This window comes from Mustela nigripes, chromosome 10, assembly GCF_022355385.1.
Source record: "Mustela nigripes isolate SB6536 chromosome 10, MUSNIG.SB6536, whole genome shotgun sequence".
In the NCBI taxonomy this organism is placed as follows: domain Eukaryota; kingdom Metazoa; phylum Chordata; class Mammalia; order Carnivora; family Mustelidae; genus Mustela; species Mustela nigripes.
In genome coordinates this window covers 55,560,236-55,587,109 of record NC_081566.1, presented here as the reverse complement: position 1 = coordinate 55,587,109, position 26,874 = coordinate 55,560,236, and the positions used below count along the sequence as shown (strand labels likewise).

Genomic DNA, 26,874 nt, shown 5'->3' with positions numbered 1-26,874 from the left:
GTCCCTCTGCTTCCCCCTACCCCCACCTCAAATTCAACAATGACATAGGGAAAGGATCATTACAGTCAGTCACCACGCTCATTCAGAAAGGGGGGGCGCAGAGCAGCTATTGCCTCAAGACAGCTCTGAATCCCCCTGGGAAGACGTTTGCAGAGTCTCTTGGAGTGAGGACTGTTTCTTGAATAGTCCCTGCCTCTGCCGTTCGGGGTGGCTTCCCCAGGGAACACGGTCCTGTATATCTCTTGGTTCTCCCCTCTGAGACATATGTTCTTTTCTGTCCTACTTGCCATTCTTAAGGAGGCCAGTGGAAAATATGCCATTGAAGTGATTTTTCAACCTGATTTAAGAATGTTAGGTCCCAGAGACCTTTTTTATGTTTTGAGCAGCCTCCTTCTCTTTTAGTTCAGGCTTGTGGCACATTACCCAATGCAACTCCCTTAAAAATCTTGTAGCCTTCTTATGAATATGATTCAAGATCCTCCATTTAGTTAAAGCCATAGTCATAAGTATTTTTGAGATGTGTCTCTGAATGCATATTTATTGTTATTTAGGGATTAAGCATTTATGGGACAATATCATTAAGATTCATACAAATCATTTCTTCTGGTGAGAGGGTCTACTAGGCACTGTCTTAACTCTTCCAGGTTTTTTTAATTTTAATTTTAATTTTATTTTATTTCTATTACTTGGGGGGGGGGCAGAATTTAGTGATTCATCAGTTGCATATCTTCCAATGGTTTAACTAAATAAAATGTGGGAATATTTACAAGCTGGGGAGGCTAGAGACAAGAACCCTACTTTATTTTGCAACTCCGCGAGTTCTGACCTCTCCGTAGTTCCTGCAACCAGGCCAGTGTTTCATTCGTTCATCTCTTTCTTGCAATACTTTGTGCAACACACTTAGGAGCGACCGACTGATGCTTGCAGCATTTTGCCCTGGGAATCATCTTGCTCAAATCCAGAGGTTTTTTCCATTTTCCACATCGCTGTAAACAACACTCTTACCCATTGCTTTTCCACCACACAGCATGGATTTCCATTTCCCCAGGCTGTTCTGGCCATTCCCCAGGCTTTTTCTACCTGCTGTCATCCTGCTCTCCAAAGCCAATGTCACATAGTTGAGGTATGTGTGATGGCAGCTCTTCCTTCCGTGATGGATTTCTGAATCAGTTATCTATTGCCGCACCAGCACTGTGTGATAAGCAAGCATTAAACCCCAGTGACATACTTCATACTTGTTGCTCCCCGCTCCGGGGGTCTGCTGGCTCTGTTGCTCCAAGTTGGGTTCAGCTGGGCTCAAGCATCTGAGGTCAGCTGAGAATCAGGCAGGTGACTATCGGGAGACTTCTGAGGGCAAATGTGAGATTGTGATTTATAAGAAGAAATATATATTTGGTCTTTGTCCTCAGTTCTGACACAGAGCATTTAAAACCCTTGGAATTTTCTAAGCAGGGAGATGCAGGTGTTTTTTGTTATGTTAATGAGGTGACTTCTGGCTCACACCTAAGCTTGGGGGCTGGTGGCCAGGGAAGCCAACTGGGTGATCAGAGGGCTGGAACATTCAGTCCCATTCCCTTGATCAGGGGAGGGGAGAGGGGCTGGAGATTAACTTCAGTCACTAACTGGCAATGATTGAATCAATTGTGCCTATGTGATGAAGTCTCCACAAAACCCGAAAGGACCGGGTTGGAGTGCTTCCTGGTTGGTGAGCATGTGGAGAGGCAGGGAGAGTGGCATATTCTGAGGGAAACTCGGCGCCATTTTCCTATGTGTCTCTTCCAACTGGCTGTTCCTGAGTTAGATTCTTTTACAATAAACTGATAACCTAGTGAGTAAAATGTTTCTCTGAGTTCTGTGAGCTGCTTTAGGAGATTAATTGAACCCAAGGAAGGAGTCATTGGAACCTCCTGTCCGGACCGCAGGTGATGACCACCTGAGCTTGTGATGCCTGTCTGAAGTGGAGGGGGCGATCGTCTAGGACTGAACCATTAGCCTGTGGGATTGGACACTAAGATAGTATCAGAATGGAGTTAGATAGGACACGCTGCTGGTGCTACTTATTGGTGGTGGCAAGCTCCCTCCCCACAGTGTTGGCAGTGGTGACTGGAATGGTAGCTGGTGATCAAAATCCCCACAAGAGACATCCCTTATTTACGTTTGTCTGTGTATATGTACTCCTTCTCACACTGTACCTACGCAAAAGACGGAAGCATAGCTTGGAATATATTTATGTACTTTCCTTCTATGTGGTTCAGAATTCTTGTCCTCCCTGATTGGCCTGGGGCTTCTTTCTGTCTGGGGGAGAAGGAATATTCGCCTTCTGATATCAAAATGAGATTTCTAAATTCTTTTATATCTCTTTTAAAATTACGACTGGCCAGGCTCCCGGAGTTACTACACAGTATAAGGAAGAGACATGACCCAGCATGGCCATTGGTCTTGCTTTGCTATGATAATGGTGACATCAAAGATCAGAGGATTATGGAAGGGAGGAAGGGGAGAGAGTGAGGGAAGTGGGTAGATACATGGGTTTTTATTCGCCCTCGGTGTGTTAGATAAATTGAAGAGAATGCCAGTGACCTAAGGGTGCTTTCCTCACTGTCGGAGAAAGGGGAGTCTCGTGGGTTGCTCTGGCATCCAACCTTGAAGGGTCCTATCAGCTCAGTATCACTGTAGTGAGAGGCAGAGGAACGTCCTTAGCCTTAGCTTTCCCGAGCTTCCCTTGGTCTACGTAGGGCAAGGATAGGGCCCAGTGGTGCCCAGGGTTGTTGGGGATTTGGCTAGAGGGCTTTGGTGCAGCAGGTGCAAGATGGATCTGTTGTATACCTGCAGGGCTGGTAGCTCAGGCTGGAGCTGAGTAGAAGTCCCCTCTGGACCTCCAGGAGTTTTGTCATGCAAGCAGAGCATGGAGCTGAGATAGGATCATGAAAGGAAGGTGGTCCTGGCTTCTGGGAGCAGGGCTGGATGCTCCAAACGAAGACCATGACTTATGAGTCGGCCAGTTGCCAGCTGTGGCCTTGTGCCCACTAGGCCTTCTGGCACTTGCACAGAGGACAAACCCCTTGGAGGCCGGAGGAGGTAAAGGACACCATGCCTTAGGACCCTGATCCTCCCCTTCTGTCCCAAGGCTCTGTGGGCCACACCTCTTCATGAGGCTGGAGAAGACAGGGGGTGATGGTGTGAATGACAAAGCAATCTAAAAACTCTGGAGAACTCTAGAAGGTCAACTTCAAGTGAGCCAACATGCACAGCACACACAGAATTTAATCTTTGGGGCACTGTATGGGGTGTGGCCCCAGAAGATTTGTCTCCTGGGTGGTGGGCTCCTGGGTGCTGGTGGGAAGGAAAGGGAGTGTATCAGCAGACGGCCAAGACTGCAGATTGGAAGACGTCTTTGAATTCTGGGACTGGATGTAGAAAGTAGCCCAAACTCAATATTTTAGGTCAAAACTAAATATGCTCCTTTTTAATTTCAACACATTTTTTAAAACAAATGTACCTTTATATTTTCATGCCTCACTCTGTCCCTCTCACAGGCTTTCCACCATGAAGGAATCCCAAACTTTCCAAAGATCTGCCGGTCCGGGAATATGTCACAAGCTTTTCTAGGTTTGCTCACTGGATCCTCACAACCTCTCTGAAAATTAGACATCACGACTTCCCATTTAACCCATGTACAAAGTAAGGTTCAGAGAGATTACCCTTCCCGAGGAATAGGTGGAGTCAGAATTCAGCTCTAGGTTGGTTTGATGCCAAAGTCAACGTGTTGACTGTCCTCCCCGTATCTTGAGCTCATCTTCTTTCTCCTCACTCAGCAGCAGTTCCCGATGCCTCCTCTTGGCCATCCTAGACGTGTGGACCCTACTGCTACTCAACCATGGCCCTCCCTCTCCAACTATGGACATGGATTTCTAAAAACCATAAGGCCAGATTATGCATAACATGCATGCGTCACCACAAAACGTGGTTTACTCTGCAATTTCATCTTTTTATCAAGCAAATAAAATGGAAACAGAAAACGAGTCCTTTCTTTTAATTATAAATATAGACTCGGTTATTCACACCTCACGCACATTAAATGAGGACCATGTGTATGAAAAATGCCATGCTGAGCCTGGGAGGCGATGGTGGCATGAGGGGGTTACAAGGGTATGTGAGTCCTAAGTCCTGCCTTCTGGAATATCACTATGATCTTTGCAAAGAGTGAATTCTGCTTTGCTTGCCACACACACACACATACACACACACAGCTTACATTGTGATTACGTGCCCCTAAATTACCCTCACAATCAAGGTTTGCCAAAGCAAATACTGGGAGTAAGAGCAGATCAACTCACTGACCTTAGGTGCAAGACCCCAGTGTGATAACAGCCCCATAAAAGTTGCTGAATTGGCGTCCCCAAGGCGAGAGAGAGAGTCTGGCGGTCAGTTTACTCAGCTTCAAGGTGTTTCCTGAAAGCAGTTCTCTGGGGAAGGAGGAAACAGCCTGGGATTCCTCAGGTAAAAGGGACAGATAAATAGGACAATTCTTGTGCTTTTCCTTTTGTTTGATGGCTCTCCAATATTCTCAAAGAGCAGCCTAAAAACAGCCTCTACTCAAAAGCCTGTGTGATCGCTGAGCCTATTTGAAGAGGGTCATTTTATGCGGCCAAGCTTTTCTCTCCTATTTGCTGGCAATTGGAGGAACACAGTCTACACACCGAGATTTTTTTTTTTTTCCTTAAAGACTTTATTTATTATTTATTTGACAGAGAGACACAGTGAGAGAGGGAGCACAGGCAGGGGGAAGGGGAGAGGGAGAAGCAGGCTCCCCATTGAGCAGGGAGCCCCATGCGGGGCTCGATCCCAGGATGCTGGGATCATGACCTGAGCTGAAGGCAGACGCTTAATGACTGAGCCACCCAGGTGCCCCACTTTCTTGACACAACTCGCTGTTTCTGTGGCTCTTTCCCCTTGAGACACCGGGTCGGGTCAGTCGGGTCAGCGGAGGGAAGCTCAGGGTTTCCCAGAGGCCTCCTGTGGGCAGGCAGGAGAGAATGTCTGGGCCTATGGGATCAAAGGCCTCCTCTGCTCACAGGGGCGGCTTCTGAGTTTACTAGAAACAAAGGGAAGAATATTCTCATTTATTTTTGCTGAACGAGAGAATGCAAATATCGACTACTCTGTTAGCTTTACTTACAGTCGGATGTTGAGGTTCATTTCTTGGCTGAATTGTGAAAATTCCAAACAAACACATTTCTCTTCCCTTGACAAAAGGGCAAGAAGTGAGTCTATGTTTTGCTAGTTAGAGACATTTATGTCAGAGTTGAGCGCGTTCTGCTGATTTATGGGGGAAATTGTAGCCAAGGGGCAGACAGCACATGCTTCGGTTTTTGTCACATTAAAGGTGGAGCTGGGACCCTCCCAGATCGTGTACTCGAAGCTCATTACCTTGATTTCCTCTACCTTCATCGCCGTCCTGGGAAGCAGGTGAATGTCTCGGAACCTTCCACACTTCCGGTCCTCAGAGCCCATCTGTCCTGGGATGTCTCGGATCACTCGGATCACTCACCATCCTGTATCTGGGTTCTTGCCCATAGATTAAAGCTCGTGATCTAGCATTCGAAAATAAGATAAATGAGAGAAAATGGAGGATGCAGATGTGTTTTTCTATAAAAATCGTCACCACAGGGAAAACGCTATATTGCTATAAGATTCACTCTAAATTCAATGTGTACTTTGCTTAAAGGACCAAATTCTCCATTGACTTAAAAAATATATTGAAGTGTCATGACAAAGACACTCAAAGATCCAAGTCAAATTGTATTCCCTGAGTACCTAGTAAATTATAATATTTATCGCTGTTACATGGAATGCCTAACCCAGATGATACCGTTTAGATGTTACTACTGTGTTTATATTTTTGTTTGCTTTTAGTTGTTTTTTAAAAAATTTTATTTAAATTCTATCCGTTAACATACAGTGCAGTATTGGCTTCATACTATTGCATTTATTTGCATTTTATTTATTTATTTATTTATTTATTTATTATTACTATTTGCTTGGAGCTAAGCATGGGTCTTGAACTCACAACCCTGAGATCAAGACCTGGGCTGAAATCAAGAGTTGGAAGCTCAACCCACTGAGCCACCCAGGTGCTCCTCTATTGCATTTATTTTTAAGAAGCCTAGCAAAGGTCTTGTTTTAGGAAATTTTTTATTCTTCAACTGATCTGAAGTTAAAAACATCAAAATTCATATAACTACACATTCCGCTTTGATTTTCACAGAAACCCAAACCATCTAGCTTTCAAACATGGACAGAGTTATAAAATGAGAGTCCTTGAGTGCAGCGTGATGTAGACTTCAGTGTATCTTCCCAAAATTATGAAAAGGAGTGATTATGTCTTGAACCCCACTTTCATTTATTTAGTTTTGTTCCCATTGCTCCATTCTTTCTCATTCTCCTTATCCCTCAGTGTGAATCATTTCCCTTCCCATCAATGCCCTAAAAGAACATAATTTCAAAATCAATGATGCATTATTTATGCGTTAGGATAAATGGGATGAACATTTTGGGTCTGCTTCTGAAATTAGAGAAAAAAAACCCCACATTGCCTCTAAATTAAAAAATGTAAAAAATGAAGTTGATCAAAGGTGTGAGTGTAAGCTGAAATGTTAAGCCTCCGTTTTAATTGGGGGCATTAAATTTACTTCGCTTTATTAAGACTTGGATAATCCTGGCATTTGAAGTCCTTTAGAAAGGAAGGAGTCACGTGACCTGACTAGGACTCCCAGATTTAAACTATATTGCTATTCACCCTAGGAACTTGACTGCAGGGAAAAAACCCCAAATGCAACAGCAGATCAAACAAAACAAAAAGACAAAGGAAAGAAAGAAAGAACAACAATTTGGGATCAGAGTCAGAAGATCTGTGACTGAAGCCAGCACTGTTCAGTGACAGGGACAACTGCCAACGCTGACTGCCGTCTGTCCAACGTTGATTGTTTTTCTTTCTCTCTCAGGGTCTTGCTAGCTGTGTGACTAGAAAGCCTCATAACCTTTGTGAAATCTGGCTGTGAGTGACTGAAATAATACTGTGTGTCCATCTCAACTCGTAATGCTGTTACGACACCGGTGAGATAAGTAACGTCAACATAAGAGCTCAAATATATGGAGCCCTGGTTGCGCATCAGGCATGGTTCTGACTACTTTGCCTGTATTCCTTTATTTATTTTTGTCAGCGCTCCTTGGAGGTGGGAAATACTTTTTTATAGACATGGAAAGTAAGGCAAAGAAACTTTAAGTATCAAAAGAAGAAGAAGAAGAAGGAGAAGGAGAAGGAGAAGAAGAAGAAGGAACTTTAAGTATCTTGCCCAAGAATGTATAGCGAGCAAGGATTTGAATGAAATGCGCACTAAGATGATAGTGATGATGATGATGATGAGTGTGTGTGTGTGTGTGTGTGTGTGTGTAGTTTTTCAACAGAAAATCCTCAAGGTCAGTAGATTGGGAAGTCCATTTAGGAGCTTACCACGAATTTGCTTGCCGTTTGATGATACTGAAGGAGCAGCTCTTGGGAGCTGGGCGGTTGCACAGACTTCCTGTTTCTATGTCGTTATTTGGTAGGGGGGCAGCTTTGTGACAGTCCATGGGTGGTTCCTCTCTCTTTTCTCTTGCTGTCAAGTTTCTGGCATTCACTGCACCTCTGTGCGTTACCAACTGATGGTCAACTGGAGAGGCTAGCCTTTAGGAAAAAGTGACTTGCACTCTTTGCAATGCCCCGAGGACCTCAGCCGTCTGAGTGCCGTGTGCCTTAGTCTCCCCTTCAGTTCAGTGAAAGGAAGGCCAGGCTCACTATGGGAACTTCCTCTCCCATCACTGCTTTCATGATTACCCTCTTCCTGACATGGTATTATTATTGTTGTCATTGTTGTTTGCCGTTGAGGCTGGAAAACAACGCTGTAGCGTGGAGGTGACCGGATCACTTGGTCTTGTGGACCAAGACCCCGGGGGACTGATTCTCAGTTGCACTGCCTGGATCAGCTGGGAGACTCTGGGCAAATTATTCAACCTCAGCTTATTCGTCTGTAAAGCTGGGACTCTAAGAAGTCCTACCTCGCAGCTATGTTGTGGGGACTACATAGTTAACCATTTTGTAGAATCCTTGCCTACTTGTCTGTAGACCCTAGAAGCTGAAGGTCCATCTGTTTTTTCACCCTTGAAAAATCACTGTCCCCTGTAACTCATCCTTTGGTTTTCTAACACATTAACGTTTCCAGTAAATGCCTTTCTCTTGCTCACCGCATGCACTGACCTCACAGTGAATGGACAATAAACCAAAACCAAATTTCTTTGATTGCCAATAAAGCTCTCCATAGCCTGACCCCCCTCACAGGCTCCGAGTCTTCCTTTTAGAGGAAAAATGTGATCAATTGGGTGGGTTTTTTCAGTTCAGTGTCAGGGACAGCAGCGCCATCTACTGGAAAGTTTTTTATTTTTATTTTTATTTTTTAAGATTTTTATTCATTTATTTGACAGACGGAGATCACAAGTAAGCAGAGGCAGGCAGAGAGAGGAGGAAGCAGGCTCCCCGCTGAGCAGAGAGCCCAATGCAGGGCTCGATCCCAGGACCCTGAGACCAGGACCTGAGCTAAAGTCAGATGCTTAACCCACTGAGCCACCCAGGGGCCCTGACAGTTTTTATTCTAAATAAAACTGAGCATCAACCTGTCTAGATTTGGGGGTACTTAAAGTATTATTAGATACCCGTGGAAGGCAGTGTTTCCCCATCCCAGCCACATGTCAGAATCACTCTGAGAGCCTGATGTAGATTCCTGGGCTATACCCCAGCCCCACCTGGGAGTCAAGTGGGCAGTTAGCCGTAGAATCTATTAGAATTTTTCCTAGAGTTGCTCTGAAGCCATTATTCAGGCTTTTCCTGGCTGTTCATAGCCTCCTTCTGGAGCCTCCCCCGACCCATGTAGCACCTTGTAGTAGGATGTCTCCTTCTTCTCTACCCTTTAGCAAAATGGCTTTCTCCATGTCTCCTTCCCTTTTAGAAAGCTGTACAGTTGGAAAGTAATATGTTAAAATAAGTAGTTTGAAAAAAATCCTCAATTTTAAATGACAAAGTTTGAAATTAATTTATAGAATTTGAAATACATGATCATGAAAACAGAATCCATCAAGACAGAAGTGTATGAAAATCCAAAGCGAGGCTCCTTTCTTTTCCGCTCCCTGGTGCCCAACCCAACTCTCTATTCCCACAGCCACTGTCAACAGCTGGAATGCATCTCTTAGATGTTCTGTCTGTGTTGAACACCAACCCATCCTCTATCAAAAATACCTTGGATGAGGGGCACCTGGGTGGCTCAGTGGGTTAAGCCGCTGCCTTCGGCTCAGGTCATGATCTCAGGGTCCTGGGATCGGGTCCTCTGCTCGGCAGGGAGCCTGCTTCCCTCTCTCTCTCTCTCTGCCTGCCCTTCTGTCTACTTGTGATCTCTCTCTGTCAAATAAATAAATAAAATCTTAAAAATAATACCTTGAATGAGATGTCCTTAGCACAGAATAAACAGCACATATTTAAAATGCATAATTTGATAGGTTTTGACAAATGCCCACACCTGTGACACCATCGTCACACGGATATCTCCCATCCCCCAACATTTAAAACAGGAACACCAGCTTGGGACCTCTAGCTCTGTGGAGATGGAACACATTTGACCCATTTTTCAGTGCTTTTAAGAACAAGACATGCAGAATATTTCCAAATCCAAATTCCACTTCTCATACTTGTTGAGTCGAGTGCGTAAGTATTTTCTGTGTGCACTCTGCATTCCGTGGGTTAAGCGTAAGGGAAGTCACGTTGGAACACCCAGCTGCTGGTGGACCGTTGGAATTTAAGAGGTTGTCATGCACCCTGACCATGCCTGAGACATCAGCACTTTTTTTTTTTTAAACAAGGGTGGAACTAGCTTTTAGTTTATTCATTTTTTCTAAGAACCCATTTCGGCTGACAGAAAACAGCTATAAGACCGTGGATGAGACATGGAGATGTCATGGAGAGTAACCATTATTTCATTTTGAAAATCTTTGAAATCGTGGTTCTAGAACACACAGCTTAGATGAGACTAGTAGTGACGATGGGGTCCAGCTGTGTGTTTACGCATCACTTCCTAGTTCTTCAAGACCGCCCACATGATCTTATTTGACCCTCAAGATAACCTTCAAATAAAGGCATTGTCATCCCTCACCTCCACTTCAAAGACAAGGAGACTGAGGCACAGGGAGGTTAAATTAGGTGCTTTGGCTTTAAAATCAGGACTTATGATTCCTGGTCCAAGGTACGTCCCATTATACTATACTTACCTACTCCAAACTCTCATTTTGCCCTTGAGAAAACTGGGTCGCAACAAGGCTAAGCAGTGTGCCTCAAATCTCGCGGTGAGTCAAGAGCCATATCCCGACAGGAGAGCAAGCCTCCCGACCTACAACCCAGCACGGGCACCCGAGCTCCTCTCTCCCTCTGCCCAAACCCCAGCAACGATGGCCTCGCTGATGAACGTGGCTGATGACACACACTCCTGTTGGAATCTCCGCTCTGCAGAGTGAAAGCGGGCAGGTGAAACCTGAAATGCTTTGCAGGTGATTCTGATACCTGCCAAGAGCAAGACCAGCCCCAGGCGGGGCCTGACCTTGAGGCTGAAGAAAGAGTCGGGGAGAGGAGAGGCACCACTTGGAAACCTCAGACTCCCCGCATATTCCTGGGGTTGGCTCTGGCCCACATTCTCAGTCCCTCAGGACTCCCGGCCGAGGGAGCCACTCCAGTAAGGCTGTTTCACACCTGCCTTCTGACCTCCTGGCAGACCCTCTCTCCTTACTGCAGGAAATAGGGAAACTGTGGTGGGAGCTATGGGTTTTATAACACTCCCTCTGCCAGGACTGAGACCTGCTTCCCGAGCAGCTCTTCTGATTTGAGCCCTAGTGCTCAACACCTTGGTGCGGCGAGCATGTCTTATTTCCTGGTCTCAATTCCTACTTCTGGGAGTTTTAATGAAGACCTGATCATTCTCTGTGGGCTGAATCTTGGCACAGGAGCTTCCTGGAAATATAAAAATGTCACCTGGGCTTGCTTGCACTTAGGTAACCCTTGTTGGAGCAACTTAGTTTGAAAGAAACCAGGAGACCCTTCTAGTCCAAATATTTCAAGCCATTTAATTCTCAAACTTGCACAAACTATTATGGCTCTTTTGCAGTTGATTAAATTTTCTAGGACCACAATTCCTGGAGCTTGTATTGCTTTATAAAACGTACTTAAAAGTGAGGGTTCATCTAGACTCCAAATTTAGCACTTTGCGTTTTCCCTGCATTCTGTGACTGCCAGGAAATACTGGAAGTTTTCCTTGTTGGGTGGAAAAGTAGAGTTTTAAAATTACATCGTATGATTTTCTCTGCCTTTCTTATGTAAAGGGAAAACATTTTTTGCTGCATAAACATCAGTTCCAAATTTCAAAATCTGAATCATAGAGGATGGAGCTCAGCTGACACCTCCTCTGTCTGCATCCTTCAAGATGGCGCCTTGAGGAACGGCAAGGCCACGCTGTGGAGGAAGGCATGGCGGGAAGGTGAACACGCAATCCATAAATGAGGGTCGAGGAAGACATCAAGGGTAAGAGAAAATTAGTAGAAGGTCAATGTGTTCCATCCCATTTGTAGTATTTGCCCTTAGGGCACCAAAGGGGCCTTAGGGGGAAGCTGCTGAGATAATCAAACTAGCAAACTTGCTGGGTTCATTGACTTAGAAAACAATGGGCTTTTGGGATGGACACTCTTGACCTTTTTGGAAGTCATTGTCCAGGGTGGCCAGTTGGGTGCCAGAAAGTTGAACAGAAATGTGTTTGAAATCCAAGGAATATTGAAAAAATGGTTTAAATCTTCACGGAAATTTCTAGAAGAGGTACAGAAAAAAGGGTTACGTTGTTTGACATAGCAAAGCACCCTCAATTTTTCCTCAGTGATTTATCCACCACAACCTGATCCTCAAGGCAGGGTGACCAGATTAGCTATGGTTCAATTTGGGACACTTGTGAAAGTGAAAGGGGTCCTGTGAATGACGACACTGGAGAAATAGGCATAGGGCAGGCCTGTCCTTAGCACACTGGGATGAATGGTCATCCGTGGCTCCTGTCACGGCTCCATCTTCCATTTCTCTCCAGTTCTGCCCTCTTCTGGGTCATCTGCCTTCACTGTCCCTCACAGCTAACTAATCTGTGGGATTTATTTTGTTTCCCAAGAGGAACCAGAGGGCAAGTCGCTGCTCTGCCCATTACTGGGATCAGCACAACAAAAACCTGGTGATTGTTGGTCGCATCTCTTGCCCTCATTCCTCTCTTTTATTTATATTTTAAAGGAAAGCCTTTTGGACTAGAAGGATTGAACACTCCAGGAGGGGAAGCACAGAGAGCACCCAGATCTTGTCTTCTAAGTACTATTCTCCAATAAAATGAATAAGACTTCCTTGGAGAAACGGCTGATTCTGGGGGTAGAGTGGGGAAAATACAAGATTTACCTGGAGAATCTTGTAGTGGCAGGAGATAGAGAAGTGCTCAAAAAGCAAAAGGATCGAGGCTTGTCAAAGGGACATAAACACCAACCCGAAAGTGCTCCAGATGGTCAAAGCTGGAATGATTTGAATAATTAAAAAGTGCATAGAGTATTGAATTGTAACCCAAAGTATGAAAAACTACGCATGGGTGCATCCTGTTAGACATAATTGGACATATCAATCAATCAATCAGTGGAGGAGATAAATCTTCCTCACAGAAGAATACCACATAATATATGTGGTATTTCTATCCCCTGGGAAATGGAACTTAAACTTCTTACTCCCTGGTACCTCCCAATCAAGTGTGGGTTGGACGTACTGACTCATTTTCAATGCAGAGAATATAGAAAAGGAAAAATAGTAACTTTGTCATAGAGAAACCTTAACCAAAATAATCAAAGTGAGGGGCGCCTCCGTGGCTCAGTGGGTTAAAGCCTCTGCCTTTGGCTCAGGTCATGATCCCAGGGTCCTGGGATCGAACCCCATGTCAGGCTCTCTGTTCAGCAGGGAGCCTGCTTCTCCATCTCTCTTTGCCTGCCTCTCTGCCTATTTGTAATCTCCGTCTGTCAAATAAATAAATAAATTCTTTAAAAAAAAATGATCAAGGTGAAAACCCCTGGTGAGGTCATATTGCCATCGTATATCCCCTGTGTAATGACAACGGGACTTCATTTCTGGGGATTCCCCAAATCCCTTAACCCCATGCCTAACTAGGATTAAAACATCCAAGGATCCCATATTGAGGTATATTCTAAAAATTACCTGACCAGGACTCCTCAAAACTGCTGAGGTAGGAAAGACATGGAATCACTGAGCAATTGGCAGAGTAGAGAGGCATTCAAGAACTTCTCAGAGCAGCCATTGATTCAGTCTTTACAGAGGTAGGACTTACTCTTCCCCTCCACATTGTTTCAATGTGATACAACTACTTGATGTTCTTTTTAAAAAAAAAAAAAAAAGATTTTATTTTGAAGTAATCTCTACACTCAATGTGGGGCTCAAACGTAGAACCCGGAGATCAAGAGTCACATGCTCTACCAACTGAGCCAACCAGATGCCCCAACTACTTGATTTTCTTGATAAGGGAGGGCCAAGGCTCAATACTTTTCTTCTATTGGTATTTCCCAAAGTAGGATTTGTATACTATTGTTGGTATGAGTGATGTTGATGGCATATGTAGAAATGCTTTTATTTTGATATACATGGATTTTAATGTATATTAGAAAATGATATCATTAAACCTAGGATTTCATGAATATTACTATTAATACAAGTTTTGTTAAAACCGTGGATCAGTTTAAAGTCAATATAAAGAAAAATATCATATATGATATTATATGGTAATATAACTAGGAGATGGCCAAAACTGTGAAGGTGTTCCACGGAACCTGAAGTTTGGGAAACACTGTATGCTAAGAGTGTAATTAAAGAAAAAACAACAGACCTTTTTATTGTGGTAAAATTCCCAACACACTAGAAGTATCCAGAAGGTACCTATCATTCAGCTTCAACTACAGTAGAGCAGGTTGCTTAGATCTGCCCTCTGGTCCACCACAATCCACTCTAGCTTAGTGAACCAGAAGCACCCATAGGGATTCAGTGCCCAAAGTCCCTGTTTCAGAACAAGAGGCTTTGATACCCACCAAGGAATTTGCTCTTCACTTTATCTTTGGAAATGGGATGTCAGTGAGATTATCTGAATAGAGAAGTAGGGCTATGCTGGAGGTTTACCTTTCAGTATAGGAAGGATTTATTTAGTAAGTAATGAAGTAGTATTCTAAGGTGGAACAGCTAGGATGGTTTTTATAAATCTGGGGTCTATCTAATTTTAATAGTACTGATTATTAAGGATTGTATCTTTTTAGTTGTATTGAGAGGTCATTGACGTGCATCACGGTGTAAGTTTGAGGCATACAGTGTGAAGGCTGATTTCCATATGTTGTGACATGATTATTGCAATAGCTTGAGTTGATATCCATCTTCTCCTACAGGTACAATACAAAGAAAGGAAGAAGGAAATTGAAAGAATTCATTCTCCTCTTGATGAGAACTCTTGGTATTTACTCCAATAGCTTCCCACGGACCATGCGTCGGTGTCAGCTGTGGACGTGGTGTTGTATGCTCCGTCCCTAGTGCTTATCTATCTTGTAACTGGAAGTCTGTACCTTTTGATCACCTTCCTCCAGTTCTCCTCCCCGCCGTGTTCCCCCTCTGGTAACCACAAGGCTGATTTCTTGTTCTATGAGTTTAGTCTTATTTTTTTTAGATTCCACATATAAGTGAGATCATACAGTATCTGTCTTTCTCTGTCTGACTGATTTCACTTAGCATAGTGCCTTCCAGGTCCTTCCATGCTGTTGTAGATGGTGGGGTTCCCTCATCTGTTGTAGCCAAATAACATCCTCTAGTATGTATATGCCACAACTTCTTTATCCGTTCACCTGTCGACGGACACTTAGGTTATTTCCATGTCTTAACTATTATAAATCATGCCGCTATGCACCTGGGGAGGCAGATAGCTTTTGAGTTCGTGTTTAATTTGCTTTGGAAATATTTCCAGAAGTGGACTCACTGGATCATATAAGAGTTCTATTTTTAATTTACGGAGGAGCTTCCACGGTGGAAATTTACAATCCTACAATGATGCACAAGGGTTCCCTTTTCTCTTGCAACTATGCCAGCATTTGTTAACTCTTGGAGGCCATTCATTGTTGTCATGTAGCCATGGCTCCAGTGAGATCTTAGCCCAGGAGATGTTCACGTCCTCTCTAGTAGGACAGACACACTGGAATGAGCGGTGGGTGTGGTCCAGCGGCTTCAGGCCTGCGAGCCGGCAGCACCACAATTTGCCTCTTTCTAGCTATAATGGGGAAGTCTTCTTAGTGCTGAGCTTTTCTTTTGTTTAAGCATGGTGTTTTCTATACAGATCTAATATGATCATGATGGCTGTAGTTATGATACCAGTCCAGAAACATCTGCTCACTTTAGACAACTATTTTGGTTATTTGGCATTCCTTTACAATGGCTTACCCCACCCGGGCCACCCCTCCATCCCTAACCCTCGGCCCCAAGTGAATAAATAACAGCAATTTGAAACTTTGGCTTGCAAGCCTCTTGCTCCAAGAGAATCAGCCGGTTATTCTCTGTTGGTTCCTGTGATGATGTGGAAATAAATCTTGATCGAGGGAGGGGATGCTATTGGTGAAGTTCCTTCCTTGGGCCGGCAGAAGGAAGAAAGGGCTGAAATGTGGAGCAGTAATTCCCCTGGCCTGCTTCTTGCAGAGGAGCAGTGGGACCTTGTTGGAAATAGTTACGCCTTTGGAAAGAGAGAATTTCTTCAACAAGAGAACATAAAACAGTAATGAGAATAAGCATTCGGTAAATTCAGGAAATCAGCTTCAGCTTGGGAATCCCAAAAGGGAGGATGTTTGGTGGGGTAGGGAGCAATTTTCCAGGGCTGACCCTTGGTGAAAGGAAACTTCTGATTTTAAGTTTTAAAGCTCCAAAGGACTAATTCAGAGTGGAGGAGAGAAAATGATTTCCATGGGGATGTCTGCTAAGACATTTGCGTACTGTAAACCAATCGCTTGTTGGCCGATGGGGTTTGAAATTTCGGGCCTGCACACTTTTTACATTTCCACCACTGAGTACAATTATTCCCTAAATCCACTCCTTTGGAATGTAATGAAATCAATGTAGGCCAGTTTGAACCTCCTGGATGAAACCTTCATAATATTTCAGAGGAGGAGATCCTATAGTTAACAAGTAACGAAAAACATTTTCTTTCTCACCACATTGAAAATAGCACAGCAAGGATTTGCCAAGATCTCCACTCAGTAAAGAGTTCTCCATCCTGGTTATATTCTGGTGCCTTCAGGAGGCTCACGTACAACACTTGGTTGGAAATTACTCTCAACATAAGCAATGTTGCTAGGGTAACCAATTGGCCTGATTCATCAGAAATTGCCTTAATTTAAGCCTGACACATCAAGTAGGTTTTGCAGGTTCTAGAATCCATGGAGCTAAATGAAGTGGGGCAGAGAATGGGAATTTGACTCGATACCTTTGGAAAAGCATAACTGGAAAGGATTCTACCCTTGAGCAGGTGCATTCCAATTTGTAGCACTCTGTTCAAATCCCTATTCTGGCTGCTCACTCCCGAGCACCTACCAATCTCCCCATCACATCCGGACCTTTGAGTGACTCTCCATGGATTTCAGTTTAAGTAAAGGGAAGCCCTTTCATGTGGTCCACCACTCCCTTCCTCTACCCAGGCTGCCTCTTAACCTGGTTCCCATTGCTCCTGGCCTTGAACTTGACTCTTCAGGAGACCAAATGATTGGTGCTTCTGGGCACATAGCATGACCTCAGGCTCACGCTGTGCCTCCTACAGCAGGCACCCTTCTGTCGTCCCTTCCAAGTGTTAACATGTTAATTCCCCTTCATCCTTCAAGACAAAGCCGTCATTCTGCAGGAAGACCTCCCCTGACTGTTCGGCTGTCCTCTTATTCTTTTATAAGTTCTTGGGCCACCTGGAGTGATTACTTTTACTGTATTATAATGAAATTATCTGTTGATTGTCACCTCCCCTCATCCTCCACCTGCTAAATTTAGATTGTAAGCTCTTTGAGGGCAGGAACCACACCTTATTCATTTTTTTATTCCAGGATCTTGACTATGGAGGTAATTTTTGGTGGATTTTTGAAGCCAAGTTGGATCTTGTTCTCAAGCGGCTCAGGATCTGGGAGGAGACAAGGAGCAAGGAACAATGACAACACAGGGTCACAGTGACATGTGGACGGGGACGTGTTGGAACACAGAAACTGGGCCCCTCCTCAATGGAGCTGACTTTGACCTCAGTATGCTGGCATATGGCCAGCTTTTAGGTGAGACTTTTATTATTGCTACCATTGAATTATTTGTTTTGCTTTGGTTTTATTTATCTTTCTCCTTTTTTGTTTTTAAAGATTTGGTAAATTACTTGGTTATTTATGGGGGAGGGGTAGAGAGAGAGAAAGAGAAAGATTCTTTTTTTTTTTAAATTCAACAAAGCTATTTATTTATTTATTTATTTTAAATTTTAAAATTTATTATTATTATTTTTTATAAACATATAATGTATTTTTATCCCCAGGGGTACAGGTCTGTGAATCACCAGGTTTACACACTTCACAGCACTCACCATAGCACATACCCTCCCCAGTGTCCATAATCCCACCCCCTCCCCCCAGCAACCCTCAGCCTGTTTTGTGAGATTAAGAGTCACTTACGGTTTGTCTCTCTCCCGATCCCATCTTGTTTCATTGATTCTTCTCCTACCCCCGCAACCCACCCCATGTTGCATCTCCACTTCCTCATATCAGGGAGATCATGTGATAGTTGTCTTAAGAAAGAGATTCTTAAGCAGACTCTGTGCTGAGTGTGGAGCCTGATGTAGGGCTCGATCTCCTGATTCTGAGATCATGACCTCAGCCAAAATCCAGAGTTGGACGCTCAACCGGCTGAGCCACCCAGGGGCCCCTATCTTTTTTGTTCCTTATGCTTTCTTCTCTCTAATGTCCTATGAGTTTTTGGAACAAAAAGCTTCACTTATTGAAGTGTGAAATGAGAGCGAGTTTGTAGCTGATGAATGAAGTTCCTTCTAGACACAACTTTCACAACTTCGTGACTCTCCAAAGGCTGCAAAATGGAGAGACCCAGGAATCCAGGAAGTCTGTGGGAGGGGATATTAAAACGGGACTCTGCGTCTAGCTTAGCCAATGCCCAGAGCTGGTGAAGGTTTCATAGATGGCACGCCACTCCCATGGGACTTGTGAAGGACTGTTAACATGATTCTGTTACCTTTCACTCATCACCTACCTCAAGGTTATGGAAGATGCTGGAGATTGTTCAGAGAGAGACTGGAGGGTATGGATTCCTCTGGTGAGGGTTGTTGCCTGTTCCTGTTCCTCCTCAGGGGCGTGGGAGCGGGAGTCCCTGCGACGGCCTCGGGGTTGAGTAAATGTTCCCAGGAGCTTGGGAAATATAGGCTCTGGTGTTTGATGCCCTCCTGTGTAAAATATAGTGTATTAATAGAAAATGTGAGATCTGGTAAGGCCAACAGATCAGGAGACTCCTGTCATTAAAAAGGTGGCTGTTCCTCACAGTTCGCAAGAGGGACAGGGCGTACCACACCATGGGGGTGGGTGGGTGCACACAGCGAAGCACCAGGACAGTCAGTGGGCAGAGGGACAAACCATGGGTAAGAGGCTTTATTCTGGTTTCTGCACGCAGGAATGGGAACGCAGAGTCAGCTGATTAGGAATTAGCCAATAAGAATAGTTTTAGTGGGCTCTGGGCCTAGGGGCTGTCCCTCCTCGATTAGTACTGGCCCTGGAATGATTAGGGCAGTGGTCTGAGGCCCGACAGAGGTGTGTGGGCTCTAGATGTGTTGGTTCTCGTGCGACAGGTGCCCTCACAGATGAATTGTTTACGATCTCCAGGAACTGGCTCATCCTAGGAGGCACACCTCTCAGTGTCAGGAAGTAGTGAGATATCCAAGCATCAGACAACAGAAAATGAAAGGCAAGGTTAATACCCCCCCTGGGGCATCTGAATTCAGCAGGCGGGGGCTGGATCTACACCTGTTTGGGTAGAGACAGAGATGTGTCGGGAATAGCTTCTGTTTGCACAAACACTGGAAAAATGGGCAGGTTTTCTGGGGCCCAGGGTGCGGCCAACGCAAGGAACTTTTCCTATAGGTATTCCTCCAAGGAGAACCTCCTGCAGGGGCATGGGAACTGCACAGAGGGGTTGAGGGCTAGCAACCCCATGCCTATGGACGTGTCACAGGGTGACAGCAGGAGAAGCATTGCCCTTACTAAGGAGAGACGTTTAAAGAACCCATAAAGGAGCACCTGGGTAGCTCAGTCTGTTAAGCATCTGGTTTCTTCTCAGGTCACGATCTGAGGGTCGTGAGATCAAGCCCTGCGTTGGGCTCTGTGCTCTAGGTGAAGTGTGCTCAAGATTCTCTCCCCGTCTCCCTTTGTCCCTGTTCCTGCCCATGTGCTTTCTCGTAATTTCTCTCTCTTTCTCAATTAAATAAACAAAATATTTTTTTTTAAAAAAAAGAACCCACAAAAATCTATGAAAAAGAGTATGCTAAGTGCCAAATATATAACCGTGCCTTTCAAAAGTGACTGTTTTGTACCATTTCTTTTCTGACTTCTTCCTGCGCCTGATAGCAGAGGAACAGCAGGGACCAGACTGGAGCGGAGGTAGATCGACAATGGGAAGCACCACCTCCTCCCGGATGGCCTCAGTGATTGTTTGTGCCTGAGCTGTGGGGAACAAGTTTCCCACTGCTTAGGAGTGTGGATGTAATTTTTTTTTTTTTTTAAGAGAGAGCACAAGTAGGCAGAGAGGCAGGCAGAGAGAGAGGGGAGGAAGCAGGCTCCCCGCTAAGCAGAGAGCCCTATGCGGGGCTCGATCCCAGGACCCTGAGATCATGATCTAAGCTGAAGGCAGAGGCTTAACCCACTGAGCCACCCAGGTGCCCCCGGAGTGTGGATGGAATTTTAATCTGGACTGGTGTTGGCTGCCTCTCAGTTATATGTTTTATTTTCTGAGCTGTTGGGAAAGTTGCGGGAGCTCCCCGAGGTGTCCTCTGGGGACGGAGAAAGGGCTTGGTCATAGGGCAGGTTTGTGGAGGCAATAGAGTGAGAGGATAAAACCAGGCTTTGGTACATCCGCGTGTGCCAACTCATGTGATGCACGTGTCCTATGAGCAGAAAGAAGGATGAAGGTCACTTTGACAAAGATTTTTTTTTTTTCTAAGCCCCCTGTGCCGCGGAGCAGATCCTGGGTAGGGGACGATAATTAAGTAGTCAGGACATCTGTCCTCAAAGTGTTAACAGCATTTAAAAAAAAAAAAAAAGATTATTTATTTATTTATTTATTAGAGAGAGAGAGAGAGAGAGAGAGCATGCACATGCATGATGGGGGAGCGGCAGAGGGAGAGGAAGAAGCAGACGCCGGGCTGAGCAGGGAGCCTGACGCGGGGCTCCATCCCAGGGCCCCAAGATCATGAGCTCAGCCGAAGGCAGATGCTTCACAGAATGAGCCACCCAGGGGCCCCGAAGTGTTCATGTTTCAGCGGGAGGGAGAAACAGGCAGGTCCCTTGTAGCCGCCTGCCTCTTACAGGTCTCCCTGTCACTGGTTTCTCCCCATGTCAGTCCCCCTTGTCCCGCTGGGAGGGTTAGGAGCTCAGAGGTGGTGACTGCCTGCTTGAAGACCCTGGCACCATCCGCAGTCCGTGAGCTGCTCACTGGGCTCCGGGCACCCATGTGCAGGTGGCCCGAGTCAGGGCAAGAGATCCCAGCCGCGTTGTGAATGGTCCACGGTGCTCTCGGTCAGTTACTCCACCGTCCAGCCTGGACGGACCTGAACTCTGTGCCTTGGACTGAGATGACATGCGATGTTTGTTGGGTGTGGGCTGGAGTGCCTTCAGACCAAAACACTTCCCAAGGAGAGCGACTGTCATTAGCCTCCGTGTCCCTCCTCCCCTTCTCTGGCCGTGTCCCTCCGGTACCTGAAACCCCCTGGTGAGTTTCAGATCGCTGCAGCCTAAAGACTGCCTTATGGCTAGATGCATCTATGGGAAAAGAAGTATAGAATTTTTTTTTTTTTTTTTTTTGTAAAGAAAGGAAGGAGTAGGGCATGACATCATTCTTAATAAAACAGAGTGAAGCAGTCCAACTGGAAAGGTTGATGACTTTGTAGTAACTTTTTGTGTGTGAGCGTACCAGTGAGATTAGGTGTGCTGGACACGTTTATATTTTGCAGAAGGGAGTGATTTAACTTGCCTTTGTGTACGCTGTCCATGAAGCCAATTATACCTGGGATTTATAACAGCTGATCCATTTAGTGAAATGGGAAAGCACTTGAAAGAAATTAAAAAGCAAAAATGTGGTTGTCACTCCTTCAGCAGGTGACTTCCACTGCCCCTTGCTGACCGAATGTAGGAAAATCGATTTTCCCAGAGGGCAGTCTGATGCTCTGAAGGCTGTTGCCTTGTTTTCTAGTGTGATTAAGGAACATCTTGTCTCTGACAAAGTGTCTGGGTCTTTAGGACAAGGATTGTCTCCATTTTTTTTTTTTATATTGTTGTTTTCCCTCTATTCTTTGGTAATTAGATCACTTCATAACTATTCATTTCCTTTGTCTTGTAAGGGACTCTTGAATCATCAAAATTGGTTTAAAATAAGTCTGTGGTATTTTTAATGTTAATCTTTTTTCCACATCATCCTTTGAACATAACTATTTGAAAACTGGCCGTCCTTGTATTTATTTATTAGCCAGAACAGTTCATTCTCAAATCCTCGCCCATACAACGGGGAGTTCCCTGCCTTCTTTTTATTGTTATGGCCCATAGGAGACCCGATGAGTAAATGGGCTCCGTCCTCAGACACATCTCGGCATTTGGAGTCACACAGATTCTGAAATTCGGAATTGGTAATTAATTTTAAGGTCTGATGTGGAAATATGGGCCCACTGAGAATTCTCCTGAGCTTGTTTATAGAAAATAAATATTAATTTTGTGAAATTGAATGCATTTGCATTTTATTTCCCCAAATCACCGCTAGCTTGCTCAACAAAAGGCACAGAGCGGCAGATGCTTCTCGATGAGCAACTTTGTTATTCCCCTCAGGGATGTTTTGTACGGAAACGTGTGTGTGTGTTTGATACATACTTATAAATTTGGGGAGGTATGAGTTTACACCGTCCATTGAAATGAGAGCTTTCTTATTTGAACATAATTCTTCCTGGTTCACTTTCATTATGTTGTCCGAGTAGGGGAGCGGATGGGACAGTGGGTCCGACACGCAGGAGACGCGCTGTCAGGCCAAGGCTGGGCCGATGGGGCTGGTGAAGAGGAAACAACCACCTTCAGATTCAGACCATCTATTCCGTACCTGTCCGACAGGAGGAACAACAGGTGTGCAGCTCCCTGGGGTCCTTATCCCTCACATGGGAAGGGGCAACACAGACAAAGGGGTTGGGTCCCCGCACACGACGCGGGGACTCCCCATTGCCGAAGAGCCAATCCTAAATGGCAGCTGTGGGGATTTCCAGTTTGCATTTCTGCCGTGGGTGAGGCACGGCGAGGACCCCGTACCTCGTCAGAACCTGGGAGGCGACGCCGAGCTGTCTTATGACAGCCTCCCAGGGGAGGCGGGGACTCGAGCAGGTGCAGGCCACACGGCAGCTCCCGCTGGGCCTCCCGTGCACTTGCCTTCTGGGGGAAGCAGGAGAGGTTTTGACATGACTCAGGTGATGGGGGCTCCACACTTTGCCTGCATGGCCTAGGGGACTTGTGGAAGGTTGCTGGGACGCCATGGTGGCACTTGCCCCCACACCACCTTTTGGAAAACTGCCCCAAGCTGTGGACGTGTGAGAAGGACGGGAGCAGGGTTTTCGGTTTCATTCTGAAGCTCTGGCTTGTCCCGCTTGCCCAGTTTTCTCAAAGCTGGTTAGAATCCTTCGCAGTTTCCTGTGGCCAGATCTCAGTAACCGGCTAGGGGAGTGTCAGTCTCTGATGCTTGACCTCCAGAGGACGCCCGATTTATTAAGCAAGTAGAAGACTCTCCGAATGTCTTGCTACAGATTTTGCTGTACTCAGGTTTAGTGGGTAAGCACAGCCTGGTGGTGACCGGCTTAGATGCGGCAGCTGGAAGGTTCTGCCATTGACTTGCAGGGTGAACTTCAGCACGCTGTCTAGACTCTGTCGGTCTCCATTTTCTCATCTACAGAATGGGGACAATAGCACGAGAAGCTTGTATGAAGTAGTACGGGTAACATGCTTAGAATGGTATCCTAGGCACGGTGAGCACCCAATAAAAGTAATCCCCAAATTATCGAGAACATATTGTGGTGTTGCCCTCTTTACTGAGCACTTGGGATAGGGGAGGAAGACAAGGAAAGAAAAGCCCTAAGATCTGTTAATTTACCATGTAGTTGGATTAACTGAGCATGGACCAACAGTCATAAAGCAGCCAGTCAATGAACACTGACAATGGCTATAGAGAGGTCTTTGCAAAAGGCAGATCAATGGTTGTAGGAGTCATCTTTCAACCGGATTGTATTTATTGACGTCTCCGAATCAGCCCGGTGATGTGGCTCCAGGTGGAGAGCAGCAGGTCCTCCAGGAAAGGCTTCCATCGAGGAGTGCCGCTCCCAAACTCTTTGTGCATAATGGTCTTGGCCTGGGACCGGCTACACACCTCTCTTTGCCTTTCTTCGTCCAGCCTGAGGGATGCCTGCACTACCTATTTGATCATTTTGACTGAAATGACTGGTCAGTTCACATCCTACGGGATGTTTGCAGAGGACATTAAACACAGGTGTGTGGGGACCGAGGGTGAAGGCGCCACCATTTTCCAATTAGGGCCTCTTGGTTCCCTGAAACCCAATCACATGGAGTGAACCAGACGCCCCTGTCTGGAGCTCTGTATTCAACCTAGGATCCAACTCTCAATGGAAAATTAAAAACAAAGTCATTATTATATATTAGATTTATTAAAAATGCAACTATTACCAAGAGCCTGTGGGCATGTGTGGAAAATGCTGTAATTAAATTAAATTAAATTAAATCCAGCAGCTAGAAGTAACATTTTCCACTAAGGAGGAGGAGGAGAAAGAAAAAATAAGCCCATAAGAGAATTCCAGAGCAGAAAAGTGCAAGAAGTGGCCAGGATTCTTCCAGGAGAAGGAAGATGTTGTAACTGTTAGCGTTATTATTATTGCTGCCCTGAGATAATGGAAAAGTAATATGTAAATTTGGAACAAGATTGGAACTTTCCAGGCATTGGGAAATGATGTTTATTTGGAAGAAGGTGAATAACATTAAAGCAGAAGGGGAATAGCTACTATTGTAGAGAGAAAGTTTATTTGTGTGATTATCTAGAGTAATTGTTCAAAGAGTGATTCTCGGATCAGTGGGAAAGTGATGCTCTTTCCACAGGCTGCCAAGGTCGGGGGAGAGCAAAGTTGCTGGCAGAGTCAACTGTCATGCTTCATTTCGGGAAGAATTAGGGTAGTGTTAAGATGATAGGTGATGGGTAAGACTGGAGCTTTGGCTCTTTCTTTAAGAAAGTCCATGCTTCTTGTTTTCATTTGCGTGTGGTAGGAGAGAGCTGGTGGAGAGAAACAGGCTCAGGGTCAGCAGGTTGAACCTGAGATGTATTTATATCTTGTTTCTCCTTTTTTGAGATTTGTTGTACGAAGAGGTTGGATGGTCCCCCACAAAGGCCCCGAGGCATATTGCCATGTCCCTTAGGACTTAGAAGCCCAGGAAGGCTTTCCAGGAGCAGAAGGAGCTCCCAGGTCCTTGCGTGGCTGGACTGGAAACTCGTGTGGCCGGGTTTGCTGGCTTCTCTGGCAACATCGACCCTGGCCACTACCGTGCTGCTTTTTCTGAAATGAGGATGGTTCTGGGATATTTTTAACAAGGGAAGTGGTCCAGGCAGCCCGAGGGTGAGGTCAGAGGACAGTCAGTATACGAAGGGACAGCAGCTCCTGAAACACAGAACCCAAGGGATCCCTGGGCAGCACAGCCGGAGTGACCGCTGGTCTTGAGGTCCGGGGGTTCGGGCTGTCTGGCTACCAGAGACGTTCCATTAGTTTTGCTGAAGAAACTGTTTTTGTCCCAAACCCGAGAAACTTGTCATCCTCCTGAATCCCACCAGGGATGCGTCTTTGCTGTCAGTTGACTCGCGCTGAGTTGGTCGAACTGACCGATCCGGTGAGAACATCAGCTTGGACTGATTCATTCCTTGGCCACATAATCTAACTTGAGTCCATCAAAATGATGGAACCAGTGGCCTGATGGTAACTCCAGATCATTACCAGGCCGCTCAGGGGTCGTGATAAAAAGTTCTGAGGCCCAGAAAGCACCCTAATTCTCTCAACGTGGCATTCGTGGGGCATTCTGCACAAGGACAAGATTCACTCTGCTCAGGGAGAAGCCCATGAGGACTTGTAATGAATTTTTGGATGTTCCTGATGGTGACCTTCAAAGCTGCGGTTCTGAGGCTCTTTGGGGACAGGGGAGGTGGTGAATTCTGGCCTCCAGACAGGGAACCCTGTCTATAGTCAGCAAGGCTCTTCGGTTCTGTGGTAGGGTTGCCTTTGTCTCTGGCTGTGAATGAAAAGGTCCTCAGTTTGTATTAAAGGGGCTCACTCATCCCCTGTGGCCCTCCGTGGGAAGATTTGGAGGAATCAGGGGTCATTTAACATAATGTTATTTAAAGGAACACTCTCTACTCCTTTTATATCCAGAGAGCTCAAGGGCCAAATGCTGAGCTCTGAGTTGATTTGTTTTTATTCCTGTGCAAGTTTTTCACTTGTTATTGGAGGCGTGAGGTCCTTAGGCTGGTCACCTTGATCCAAGCCCTGGTTGCACAGTCAGTTTGTCGTTTGTTTCTTTAATCATGGCAAAGCAGCCGAACTCCTGTTGCAGTATAAAGGGAATCCTATGTAGAGTCACTTTGATCTGCCTGGCTCAGATCTGTGAAGCTATTCGAAAAACCAACAAGACATCCAACCTGCCACATGGCATGGGGAGAAGAATTGGTTTTACTGTAAAAAAAAAAAAAATCTTATTTAGCGGCATCTGGGTGGCTCAGTTGTTAAGGCTCTGCCTTTGGCTCAGGTCGTGATCCCAGAGTCCTGGGATCGAATCCTGCATCAGGCTCCTTGCTCGGTGGGGAGCCTGCTTCTCCTTCTCACACTCCCCCTGCTTGTGCTCTCTTTCTTGCTGCCTCTCTCTCTCTGCCAATTAAATAAATAAAGAAAATCTTAAAAAAAAAAAAAAAACAACCCCACAACTTTATTTATTTGAGGTGGGGGGTGATGGGGAGAAGGAGAGGGAGAAGCAGACTTTCTGCTGAGCAGGGAGCCTGATGCAGAGCTTGATCCCAGAGCCCAGAGATCATGACCTGAGCCAAAGACAGATGCTTAACGGACTGAGCCACCCAGGCACCCTGAATTGGTTTTACTTCTATGGCAATCCGTATCATTCGCCAGTTGCAACTAGATAATTTCAAACGATGCTCAGAAATTTCTTTGTAGTATATCCCTATGTAGTTATGTTTCTCTCCACCAAAAAGGAGAAAAGAGAAGAAGATAATATCAGGAAAAAGAAATCACATTTCCTTCAAATACTTTTCTACCTATATTCTAATGCCAGTACTAGACATGCTGAGGAAGAATCCAAGTACGGCTTGGTGGCTTTGCATGTTGGGTTTGC

General features: G+C 45.3%; 1 long non-coding RNA gene across 1 annotated transcript in view; it reads left to right on the top strand.

Annotated features, from left to right (window-relative positions):
- LOC132026199 (uncharacterized) overlaps positions 1-3,913 on the top strand; it is a 28,034-nt gene extending 24,121 nt beyond the window's left edge. Inside the window, exon 3 of the long non-coding RNA XR_009406824.1 lies at positions 3,819-3,913. This is a non-coding gene — a long non-coding RNA (uncharacterized LOC132026199). The remainder of the gene's footprint in view (positions 1-3,818) is intronic.
- Positions 3,914-26,874: the final 22,961 nt, after the last annotated feature.